At 38.6% G+C, this 13,028-nt stretch overlaps 1 protein-coding gene and 1 pseudogene across 1 annotated transcript in view; both read right to left on the bottom strand.

The window, feature by feature from the left end:
• The window catches only part of CCDC192 (coiled-coil domain containing 192), a 191,114-nt gene that overhangs the window by 106,504 nt on the left and 71,582 nt on the right, over window positions 1-13,028 (bottom strand). The gene's annotated exons all lie outside the window — the stretch shown is intronic.
• On the bottom strand, window positions 519-1,500 carry LOC105290893 (annotated as a pseudogene).

Below are 13,028 nucleotides of genomic sequence, written 5' to 3'. Positions count from 1 at the left end.
ACATTGCACAGCTGTGTCCGGAGCTGGGTCCGCTTGCCAGCATTAAGGACAATCAGCAGCACAAGGAGTTCTGCTGACCGCGCCTAATTCTTTTACGCTGATTAAATATTTAAGAAAAGAAAGGTTCTGTATTTAAAGACACAATAAACTATGCCAGTATAAATCAAAAAGTTTTAAAATGTCAGACATCTCCAATCCTTTACACTAATCATTCAGAAACATTATAATAATGTTTCTAAACTGAAATTGGGTTTGTTCGGTTTTTTTGGAGGGTGTCCTTTGAAGATGTTTTCTAAACCGAAACTGAGTTTGTTTGTTTTTTTTTGGAGGGGGAGGGTCCCTTGCAGATGTTTTATTTTACATAAGGTTACTCTGAAAGGAAACATTTTTAAATAAATAGAAAACTTTACCATAACTTAATGCTTTCACATTAGTTTACTTTTAAATAAATTGAAATGCCAAATATGCTTCATCCTTCTGTAGATTTGTTAGCACTGAAAAATATCAGTTTCAAGTGGTTAGAGAGGATCTTCCAGTTCATTGTCAGTCCATTCTTCCTTTGGAGAACATAGCTCTTCACATTTGGATTTCTTTGAGACATGATCATCATCCGCCTAGCCTTCCCCTTCTTGGTAACCACAGTAAGTGCAAACGCAGCAGAGTTGCATCTCTCCAACTTGTTTCAGAACAGCAACTTCTTCAGATCTGGTGGTTCTCTCTTTTTTTTTTTTAACCACATTTCTCATGCTTTTCATTGTATCTAGTAACTGCCACAAGCAAGTTTTGCTCTCTTTCAGCATCAGACTTTCTGATAAATAACTTTCCATAGTAATTCCTGCTCTGGATGTACTAGATAAAATGGCAGTCAGGGCGATTTGGAAAGTTGTATGTAAAAGGTAAGCCTCCGTCCATGCAACTCTATTAAGAAAGTCATCAGCTATTTTCCTCAAAATCTCTGGATTCTCCAGTGTGGGATAACAGCTTTTTAAGTCAATGAGAAGCCCTCAAACGGTGTATAAGGATTATGGACAATACGGTGGAAATTAAGTTGCTGTGTAAGAAGCAGTTCCTATTCCAAAATCTGTTCGAGTGCCTTCTCCTGTACAAGAGGACTCTCCCGTACTAGTCCAACAAATTGTGGACTAGATACATTGAATTCACATACTATGCAGGCTAAAAATGCACAAGTGAGTATTATTATCCAGGGGTGATATTCCATTACTGAGTTATTAAGATAAAAATGCTTGAAATACATACGAGCTGTACCCTTGGCATTGCTGGCTTAAACACTGAACAGAATTTCAATCATCGTTTCTCATCTTTTTGAAGAGCGTCATTTCTTCACGAGGCTCAAGAAAGACTGGATGTTTTGGAAGAACTTTCCCATTCACCATCGCTTTGCATTTGAATTCGCGGCTGGCGTCGGCCCGCAGTCGTACCATCTGCTCGGTGATCACTGGCCGAAGTCCAGGGCCGCTTCCGGCTGCTGTCCTGGTACATTGTGAAATCCGAGACCAGGCCCTGGAAGTCTGGAGGAAAATACCCCAGACGCCACAACACAGTGATGTAAAGCGGCTAAGCCACCGCAGCTGAGGGCGGCAGGACGACGGGGCAGGTGAGCTGACGTCACGATCACATGGCGGTTCCATCAGCAATGTGTTTCCAGAGAGGATTAGGAGAAAACTCGGGAGTTACTTTCACTACGCCTGCTGCATAAGTGCTGAAACTGAGTTTTTAGGTGCAGATGTCAAGAACATCTGAAGTGGAAAGAACTCCAGGCCATCATTCTTCTTTCAGGCTTTGTTCCCAAAGGACACAGCGACGTAATATGGGGCCCAGAAGCAGATGCGGAATAAAGCACTAGAAACTGCTTTTTGAAGTTTGCTAATAAGACCCAGTGTCTCGACAGTGGGCATTTGGTGCCCTCAGAGAAACCTGTACTCATTTTACTTTTCGTAGAAGAAATGAAGAAGCACATGGACTTTTCTGGAAAAGGTTCTACATTTTGGGAATTGTCAAGGCCTTCTTTGTGAAGACTGCCCAGCCATACACACATCTTGCTTCTCCTACTGCCAACATCTTCGAACACAGGCCACGGAAAGACTACATAGGTGACTTAATTCATCCACTTTGCGAATAATGATTTATTAAGCATTTCCATTTTATCTTGATTTATCATATTTTAAAAGCATATAAATGTTTCAATATTTGATTTCAAATTATCTGTAGAAAAGTACACTGGTCAAACATGATTCTTTAAAAAAAATTACTATATTAAAGTTATCACCAAGATGTCATCAGGACATCGGAGGTAGAAAAACTTCAGAGAGTTTTCATTCTTGTTCTAGTAAAAGGGTCTTATTTCTAAGTCATTACAGAATTCAAGATCACTATGGGCCAAAACTCAACAAGAAGATTGACCAAGTTTAAATGTCAGAAGAACTGGGAATAGTTGTCTAGAAGACACAACTTCTAAACTTACTTGAAGCTAAATCCTTACAAAAGTCTTGAAATACTTTCAAAAGAAAATGGACAGCCCATTTTATCTGTGGTTCAGAAAACACACAGGTTGGGAATAGGGTAGCCGAAAGAAGATAAGAATTTTGTCACTTACTTAGTTTCACCTATGCTAAAATAGTTTCTTTGACAATCTGAGTACGTCCTCAATTTTTTTTTTTTAAGGCTCATGTTCATACCTCTCTGACTTTAATGCATTTCAGAGTATAGTGTGGTTTAAAGCAGTGATTCTTCTGCTTTTTTTTTTTTTTTTTTTTAATTTGGCCAGCTTTCCTCTATTCCCCATCACTGAAGTTCATTGCAAAAACTACTCTATGTTCTAGAAAGAGACCATTAATAAGACTTGCTGGCTTCTGGGCTGTGTTTCTGAATCCATTGTGAATAACTTCTTTTTATACTCATTGTAAATTGAGAATGCATTTTAATAAATGAAACAGAAATAAGTGCTCTCAGCAATGCTTTTCCAAACGACTATCTATTCTTAGTTCTCCACAAGGCTCTTCAAGCAAACACTTAACGAAGATACCTTCATTTTTAGTTTTATAAGAGTGTTAAAATCTGGTCAAAGAGCTGGCCAGCTCTGTTGTGGTATTCCTGTCAAGATATACAGATTATCTTAATGATCAGATCATGTGCTTGAACAACTATTAAACTTTTCTTGTCCTATATTAAAACTTTTTAATAAAAACTTCCATTGTTTCTCTTGAAACAAGTGTGTTTGGGTTCAAAGATTTGGTACGAACATAACCTTATTTATCTTAACATAGATGACGAAAAAAGAGGCTACTTTTTAAGGAGCTCTGTGATTTCCTGAACATTCTCTTTTTTGAGAGGGAGTGACCCTGACTGGAGGACAACACCTCCTGTGGGGCCGGAGGAGAGAAGGTAGGTGAGTTATGCAGTGATCCTGCACTCTGTGTAACATGCAGGCTCCCATCTCTATGAATCACAACTGTTTTTTTTTTTTTTTAACACAGATTCTGATTTCATTCTGACCTATGCAAGAAAATGTTGAAGTTAAATGCTATCCAAAATCTAGGCAACTGTGTCTTTGTCCTTGGGTCTGTGAAATTCCATGAGAAGAGTGCTCAGAAAGAACTCCATTAAGTGAAAGATCTGGGGAGTTTGGAAACAAAATGTATTTAATTTCTATGAACCCCCAATGAAGAAAGTATTAAGAACAGGAGTTTTGAAATAAAATTTTTCCATGTTATTTCACAGGTTCTGTCTCCTTACTGAATTTTGCTTGTTTGCTTTTATAAATAATATTTCCTCCAGCTGGCACACTTAAACAGGATCCATTCAAATAAATTTCATGGGATGCTGAGCAATTCCGGTACCCTTCTCGATCAAAACTAAAGGTTGTATTATTCTCTCTGCCTTTTCAAGAGGCTAGGAGAGAAGTTGTTGATATTATTGTTAGTGTTTCAAAGGAAACTACAGCCACTAACTTTTTTCTTAAGTGAAGCAGAGCTTTCAGCCTTGGTCATGTCCTTGAAGGTGGGCTTTTCTAGGTGTTGCTATTATTTCTCAAAGGGTGAGGGGTGGTATTAGAAGTTTTAGTCTTCCATTAGTTTGCCCTCACTTCTTCCCTGAGTATGTTCGTGGTTAGGAATCTTGCTGTCAGGTAAAGTGCACACAGCTGATGTGACAGCCTGGTTGGCCTGGTGTGCTGGGTGGCATGAGGACTGAGCATTTTGGAAATGCCCATGATTTCCATCAGCAAAGAAGAAAGTGGCTAGTAGGCAACTAGAGTCAAATCAATAATGATCCTTTTGTGTGGACACAATTGGAACAGAAAGCCTTTCACCAAATTTAATAAAGCCTCCATAACATGATTGTAAGGAGGCACTGGGGAAAATCCTATGACTCTTTGAAAGATATAAGAAGGACTCTGAGGGTGACTCTAGAGGTCAGAGAGGGAATGGAGCTTTGGGGATGGCTTTTTTCCAATGAGAGCAGTTCTACAGTTTCTCGTTGACTGTTTTAGAAGTAAGGCAAAGACCTCAAGGCTTGAGAATAGAATTTCTTGGCTAGCATGAAAATTGGTCCAGTATAGCTTTGCAGTCTTTAACCCATATGGTGGAGAGAAGTCAGTTAACTAGTAAAATATTCTTCGATGTGGGGAATCGAATTGGAAATCAATATAGAGAGAAGAAGAACATGTTAAGGACATGTAAAATTGTGAATTCCAATAATGTGGACTATGCCAAGGGTGTATAGATCAACTTGGCAGAGAGATCTTTTCTGACCAAAGGCCTGTGCAGGTGGTAGGGGAAAGAGGTGTGGTTTCAAACAACACAGGCTTTGTCAACATTAACTGTACCCAGAGAAAAAGACGGATTTACCCGTCCATACAAAGTGTGGGAGAGACACCTATACCATCAGATTACCATTTGCACTGTTGCTGTCAGCAACCTCTCAGAGGACAAGCCCAAATTAACCAAACACCATAATAGGTACCTTTAGGAAAAGGACAGGTTTGCCTGAATTTCCCTCTTGCAATGCAGAGCTGATAGGCGAGGTATTTTGCTGGATTGGGGCACTTCTTAAGGAGTGATGAAGAACACTGGTTCCTTCTCTTGCAATCTTACCTTCAGGCTTGACACCAAGGCATATATCCAGACTGCAAAACAGTTACAGTCTAACCCTGAACCCAGGTGTCATTCACTGGGTCTCAGGGGCTTGAGGCCCAGCACCTGACCCTGTAGCAGCAAGACTTCACTCTTGAAGGCCATTTTATCTGTCACACTTGGAGGACTCTTCATTTGCAGAGATCTGTGCTCTGAAACAATGCATGTGGTCTTTGCCCTTCTGGAGCCTCTGGTGGAATGTCCTTCCTCTGACATTCCCAGAGCTCACACCCTCACTTCCTGTCATCTCTGCTTTGATATCATCTAATCAGTGAGGTCTTTCCCCATCACTCTATTTCAAATAGTCCCCTTCTCCTAGGATGCTGACCTTCTTTTCATATTCTATTTCTCTCTTTAGCCTTTTTCACTATCTGATCATTTATGTACTTACTAATTTAGTTATTTATCGTCTTTCGTGCCCCATTAGAATATAAGTTCCATAAGGGCAGTGATTTTGTCTGTTTAGTTTACTGCTATATCTCACCATAGGCATCCTATAACTATTTGGGAAATGAATAAGTGAGGCCTTCAGCAAAGCTTTTAACTCTTCCTGATCTCTCTCAATTTCTTCAGACCCATAGGCAGTTTGCACCCCCATGTAAGTGACAGATGGAAAAGGCTTTCTTTGCAAAGAATGTATTCTGAATGGGGCCAGGGTCCCAAGGCTAATCAGTGTGTGTGTGTGTGTGTGTGTGTGTGTGTGTGTGTGTGCGCACGTGCGTGCGTGCATATACATATGTAGTATGTGTATATTATGGGGATGGGAGAGAAAGAAAGATGTATGGAAAAGTATTATCCAGATGGTGAACACCAGGGCATGGGTAGTATAGTCTAAAATGTAATGAGACACTTTTATATTAAAAATATATTTAGATTAAAATAATCCTTGTTATAAATTTCACTAGTTTAAGAGTATACCATTAAAATAATGTTATAAAGATGCCTGTGACTTATCGATAAGGGGAAAAGATAATACATATAGTTCGAAGTTGATACCTATACAAGATCACATATTTATTAAAACAAAAAATATCATCTCAGCTTAAAACAAATATATGTATGTGTGTATGTGTTTTCGTATTATAGAGTATAGAAATTGCATGCTATTAACATAAGGGGTAAGAAAGTAAAAGAGAAGGAAATTTTAAAATTCATAAACCTTTATATTATTGATCTTTTGGCCAGCTATTCATTGATTACATTTTGGGATTGCAAAGCAGGGGCTAAGCAAAATGACTTTTAAAGAATGATTTATTTAGAAATGTAGTATGAATGAAATGTTGTTAGATGTATGTGAAAAGTTTTGAGAGAAATCATCATCATTCAGTTCCACACACAAAATTTACAGCATTAGCTACTCAAAATATAAAAAGCTTTAAAGCAACACAAATCAATAAGAATACGCTGATGATTGTACATGAAATACTAAGGTTACGTTACAAATATTAGAGGGTGTGTGTGTGTGTGTGTGTGTGTGTGTGTGTGTGTGTGATTTATAATATTTTGTGAAAACAAAAAAGGATAAAGGTATCCCAGAAAACAGAGGCAGTCTGCCTGACTAAGCACAGGCATCTTGCAGACAATGGACTATTCACTTGCCCTGAGGAGTGGGAGCCTGTTTGTCCTTCCACCTATTCCAAGTATGACACCAGTGACTCCTCAATCTTGGATTAGCTGTTGAATCTCCCGGTAAATTGTGAGGATCCATGCAGAGAGGGAACTTTTTTGTGAAAGCATATCAGAAGCCATGACATCATATATACAGTATAGACATTTTGTGAAGCTATCTAAGGCCTGGCTCCTATGATTACTTTCATTGTGGTATTAGAGGTTTGTCAAGATGTAAACTTCTTCCATATCATATCTTTAAAATTATATTATAGAAGTGACTACCCAGCTTCAATAAAAGAGAACATATATTATCATATCATTGACTCCACCACATCAGATAAAGGCAATCTCCCTACAGTCTCAAATAGTCCTCTGGAAATAACACAGATTGTTTACCCTACCTGAGAACCACCTGTATTTGTATGGCAATCAGACTTGAGAGCTAGGAAGAATACAGGACCAGGAACCTAAAGCAGGATCTGTTGACAATTAGGGTGGTGACCATCCAACCCCTAAAGTGCTTTTAGGGATAAGAAAGAAATAGACGCCTCTTTCTCTGTAAGGAAATTCTTTTTCAGTTTGTTTCCTAGTAGTTGCCTAGTTTGTGCCCTCTCAATTGTTCAATGTTTACTTAATTTAAGGACAATGGAGGATCTTTACCTGGTATCAGGAGCTCAAGCATTTCTGGAAAACTGACTTTGCGATTGATGTGAGTAGACATGTATTAAAAACTTTACAAAACAAATAACTCCAGCATCTATTTCAATATTTAATAAGTTCACTGGAAAAGCACGGCACTGCTAGATTTTCTTCTTCCACTGTGAGTCCGTAGTACAGTGTACTAGGATACTGCTGCCTTTCCTCAAATGCCAGAAAGCGAGAAGATGCTATGACCTTGAAGTCCCAACGTCTCCAACTCAAGTTGATTTCTGAAGAAACTTCCAGTGGTTGCAGCCAGCTACAAAATATACGACATGTCTATTGGGCTTTTCTTAGTCCTTTCTTCAAGATAACAGGCCCTTTCGCCTCTCCTTGCCTTTGACAGGCTGCTTCCCTGAGCAATCTTCATCTCCAGCCTGGGTTAGGGATGGTTCCTTTCAGTTCCAACAGTAATTTTTGTTTATTGCCATCACATGTAGAATATAACCTACATATGGTTAATCTCTTTCTTTTGGCAGTAGTTCTAAATTTTGGTTACATATGAGAATGATTTAAGGAGATTTTTAAAGTCTTGATGACCTGTTTGCACTCCGGACTGATGAAATCAGGGCCTCTGGTGGGACCCAGGATTCAGAGTGTTTTAAAGCTCTCCGGTTGATTTCAATTTACCAAAAGACGATTTTTGTGTACAATTGTTTATCCTCAACAATTTTTAAGACGATACAGACACATATGACATGAATGAGAGAATAGCATATAATTTCATTGGCCGGAATTTCCAAAAAGGTAAGATCTGAAACTGACGAGGAAAAGATTGGTTTGCTAGGAAGTCATCCTGAAGCCTAAGACCTTATCCAAGATCTGTGGCCAAAAGGCAAACACCCTGGGCAACACACTTTTGGAAAAGTCATAGGACTGTCTTCAATATATTACTGGGTCTCTCCCCAACAATACTTTGAATTATTACAGTGTACTAAAAACTACACATTTATGAGCATTTAACATGCTAGTTGTTCAGGCTGAACTCCACGTCAACCCTAGGTTTCCATCTAGTGTAACCTTTGTCTGCATTGTTCATCTACTCATTGTGCAATGAGTAGATGAACAATGCAGCCTTTTAGGGGTTACTCTGATAGAGCTCTTTAATTACTTTGGTTACCTCATGAGCTCTATTTCTGGGGATGGGTGTGTTTCAGAAGTGGAAGAGTGTTGAGGGGAAAACATTTTCATGAACTCAAACTGGACATAACTTGTTTTAATGCTTAATGTAAACATCTAGCCGTATTCTCATTAGAGATTCCACAAAGCACGAGAATGCCTCCCATTCTCATTTCCGCCTGTTCCCTCCTCTGCACTTCCAGTCTGACTGTCTGCATTGTTCCTGCTCCCACCCCCACCCACCCTGCGCTCTGCATCCTCCCTACACCGGCAGCAGCTTCCCTGTGTGACCGCCAAACCACCTCCTCCCACTTCTCCTCTTAATCCTTCCTCTTCACTGATTCTTCCATGAGACAGACAATAACAACTCACAACCAAGGCTCCCAGCACCCATTAAGCCTGAAGCATAAGAGACTGGCTTGTTAGGATCAGCAAAAACGGTCGAAGAGAGAACAATTAATAACTAACTATTTCTTTTGGTTTTACATTCCTTACCATCTTTCTGCAATCATTTGATTCCTATGAAAAACTCAGGTCCTTCTTAGTTCCCACAATACGATATCGCCACATATCTTTTAGTTAAAAATGTTTAAAAGGTGTAGAGTTATTATTTTAGGGTTTTTAAAAAAAATTTTAAGATGACTCATACTTAAATCATTTGTTGACTTTATGACCTGGTTATCCTCTGAGAAATCATACTCGTTTAAACAAGTCTGTCTAAATCATCTGTTTATATGGTAGCTGATTATTGTTATAGGCTGTGAGACTATGACAATACCTTCTCATTTATAAAGGCTCAAGAGAACTCTCCTGGACCCCTTTTCTCTCCCTGCAGTCTCCCAGTGGGGTTTATGTCAGCTCTTACTAAACTTAAAACAAAGAGAAGAGATTAGGCAAAAGATAGAATTATTTATATTTGAAACACTAGAAGTGATAAACATCTGCACATAAGCAGTTACTTAAATTAACATTTAAAATTAGAAACAACTTCCCTTTTTAAATTTTTCAAGAGACTGACATTCTTGATGATTTCTAGGAAACTATATTAATATTTGCTTGTTCAAAAGTAAATTCTTGACAATTCTGAGGTTTCACTTTCCATTCAATTGAGGGTGCTTCTGTTCTAGAGGCATTCCTGACAGTATTTGAGAATGGGAAAGCTAAAACAGAAAAAGGACAGAAGAATAAAATAAGGACAACTTAAGCCCTAGCTTGGGCACTGAAATCAGGAAAACGAAGAATAACATCAAAAAGATATCTACCTTGGAATACCAGGTGCTGTAGGCATTTAAAAAAAGCATCTCATGGACAATGGGATAGGCTATGCATATGTGGGGACAAGGGGTATATGGGAAATCTCTGCACCTTCCTGTCAATTTTGTTGTGAACCTAAAATTGCTCTACAAAAATAAAGTCTTAAAAAAAAAAAAAAAAGATCTCATGGAAAGGTCTGTGCCAGGCAACTCCCTCCACTCTTTACTGGCTTCCTACTAAAGATGCACTAATATTTCCAATAATATGCATTCAAAAATGAACATCCAAGAAACTGGCTAATGCAGCTGCATTTCATTTCAACAAAGGGAACATGCATCATCAAGACTCTTAGTTGAGATGTTTATGTATGCAGTTAATTGAGAACTGGAGAGAATCAAGCAAAATGACATTTGTTAGGGCCTGAGAAAGTAAAAGTTAAGAAGGCAAAGGTGGAGGGACAGGAGTGTGGTCAGAATTGCCTCTGAGCAGTGAAGATGATCTTTTCCAGTTGGCAGACTCCTCAGCGGTAGTTTTCCATTCCCTGTGGCATTGACAGCTGCCTAATGCAATCACTGTGTTCTTACTTAGGCGAAGTTAAGCAAAAACACCCATATTAGTTCCTCTGGGCCTCCTTTGGCAGGTGCAGACAGTCTCCTACATGCTTTTCTCATGTGCAGAAAGAATAAGTACTTACAAGAATTAGGAATTCTTTGGGTTCAACCGGAACATGTATTTATTGTGAATACAGTGAAGTACTTTAGCATTAAGTTCAATAAAATGGAGTCTGCAACTGAAAAACACATGCTTTTAAACTGTTAGATAAATCTCAAAGCATATATTATAAATGATGACCCGGATAATGAAGCAGCAGTAATTAATGCCAACATTAATCAAGGTTATCTGTGTCCCAGACACTATTTTAAGCCCTTTACCTGTATCGTCTCATTTAATCCTTACAGTAACCCTAATGAGGCAGATTCTGTGATTATCTCATTTTACAGATAACCATGATGTTAAAATTTTCAGAACCTCCTCTAACCAAGAATGCTGTTAAAGCTTAGCACTGAGCAAGCTATAGAAATGTTTGCTGTTTTTGTTGTTTTGTTTTATTAGTTACCAAGCACTTATATAAGTTTTACTATGTGGCAAGTACTGATCTAAGAATTTTATAAGTATTAACTTGTTTAATCTTCATGACAACCTCGTGAACTACATTTATTATCATCATTTTGAAGATGTAGAAGTTGAGCCTCAAAGAGATCAAACAACCTACCAAGGCTACACAACTGGTAAGATTAGTAGAGCAGGGCTCTAACCCCAGGCAGTCTCTCTTTAATGTTCAGAGAGAAAAATGTCTTAAATAAGAAGTTGATGCTCAAGCATTTCTTAAATTTAGTCAACCTACCCAATGTACTGGGGTGGGAGGGGTGGGTATGTGGAGTGTGGGTACTGTGAAGGAGAGATTAAGAAGGGGAAAGCCAAGTGTTTGTTCTGTCTCTTTTTTTTTCTTCTCAGAACTTGCCAATGACTCTATTATACCTCTTGATTACTGGCGTAAGAGCTCGCATTTCCTTTTATGGCTGTTACCACCTAGTACACCTAGTAATGATGATAGATTGACCATTGGGGATTAGAAGCTATCTAACATGTAAATAAACAATCAAAATCAAATTCAATGCTAATAGCTAACACTAACAGCTCAGATTTTATTTTACTTAATAATTTTAATACTTCACATTTATCAACAAAATAAAATCCAAAATATACTATATATCTATTCAACTATCTAAGCATACAATTCTATATAACTCTTTAGACAGTCTCTCAAGTTTCAAATAAATTCAACCTGGAAACTTCAATCTCATGAGGAAAAATTGCCCCTACTCCAACACTGACACCATCTCCAACTCCCATGCAAAAAAGGGAAATTAGCTTTCTTTCTTTTTTTTTTTTTAAATGCCTACACCACCTGGTATTCCAAGGTGATCTCCCATAGTACTAACCAGGCCCGACCCTGCTTAGCTACAGATATCAGACAAGATCGGGCATGTTCAGGGTGGCATGGCCATAGAAATTAGCATTCTTTGATGGAGTTTTGAGCACCTGGAAAGCTTTTGGTTGAGAGGCCCGTTCTCATTAATAAAACAACCTAAAAATACCTCAAGTAGGGAGGAGATAGAGTTTGGTGCTTTGAAAAGGAAAAGAAAGTAAACAAATCTCAGGGGAGGAAGTGTGTTCATCCAAAAAAAAGACAATGAAATATTGGAGGTTCTTCAGATGGCAAGGACCATACTTTTATGCAGGTCCTTTGGGTAATAAGACCTCAAATAGGCAGGCATGTGAGGGACGCTGGACCCTGAGTACTATATATAAAGTAGGAGCTCCTGTAAATCTTCTGTTAAGGCTTAGCATGGAACAATAAGAGCCACAGGTCTTTGAATGGGCCCATAGGCATGGGCATGGAGCAGAGGGAAGGGCAGCCACAACTGACTAGAAAACAATGTCCCCTAACTCTTGGACAGCAAACCCCAGAGAGGAGAGAAGACCGCTCTTTCTGCCAAATGGCTGAGACCAAATTTCCTTCTAACAATAACAAAAGAGGCCAGAGTCAGATTTGATATATTTAAAAAAAAAGAAAAGAAAGAAGGATTTTTTTTTGCAATATTTTTGTGCATTGAATATTATGGAACAAGACATGAAGAGATATTATACATTCTCTCATGCTGTTTGGTAGTTATTGCATAAATTTTAATCTCAAGTTTCACCTGGTTTAATAACAATAATAATACCAATAGTAAACCAATGTCTAATGTTCTTCACTTGGGATAAATTTTCAACATTTACAGATACAAGATAAGATGAATGAGAATCAAAATCCATGCTCCCTTCTTCTTCTTGGTTACACAGCTAGACTACCTTTCCTGGCATTCCTTGCAATTAGTGTGGCCTCATAACTGAGTTCTAGCCAACAGAAAGTGATCAGACATGAGGTACCACTTCCAGATATACCCTACTGTAAACCTCTTCCCCTCTGGCCAACTGGAATAGGGATGATCCCCAGTAATCTGGGAATCCACATGTCCAAGATGGCAGAGCCTCCTTCAGTTTTTATTACTGAGTTACACTGAATAACGATGAATGAGAGGAGCTTGCTCCCCAGCAGGAACACTCACAGTAAACTGTTACTTGAATGAA

Source organism: Pteropus vampyrus, unplaced genomic scaffold, assembly GCF_000151845.1.
Source record: "Pteropus vampyrus isolate Shadow unplaced genomic scaffold, Pvam_2.0 Scaffold39, whole genome shotgun sequence".
Lineage (NCBI taxonomy): Eukaryota > Metazoa > Chordata > Mammalia > Chiroptera > Pteropodidae > Pteropus > Pteropus vampyrus.
The sequence above is the reverse complement of the archived record's forward strand: the minus strand, read 5'-3'. Positions and strand labels throughout refer to the sequence as shown.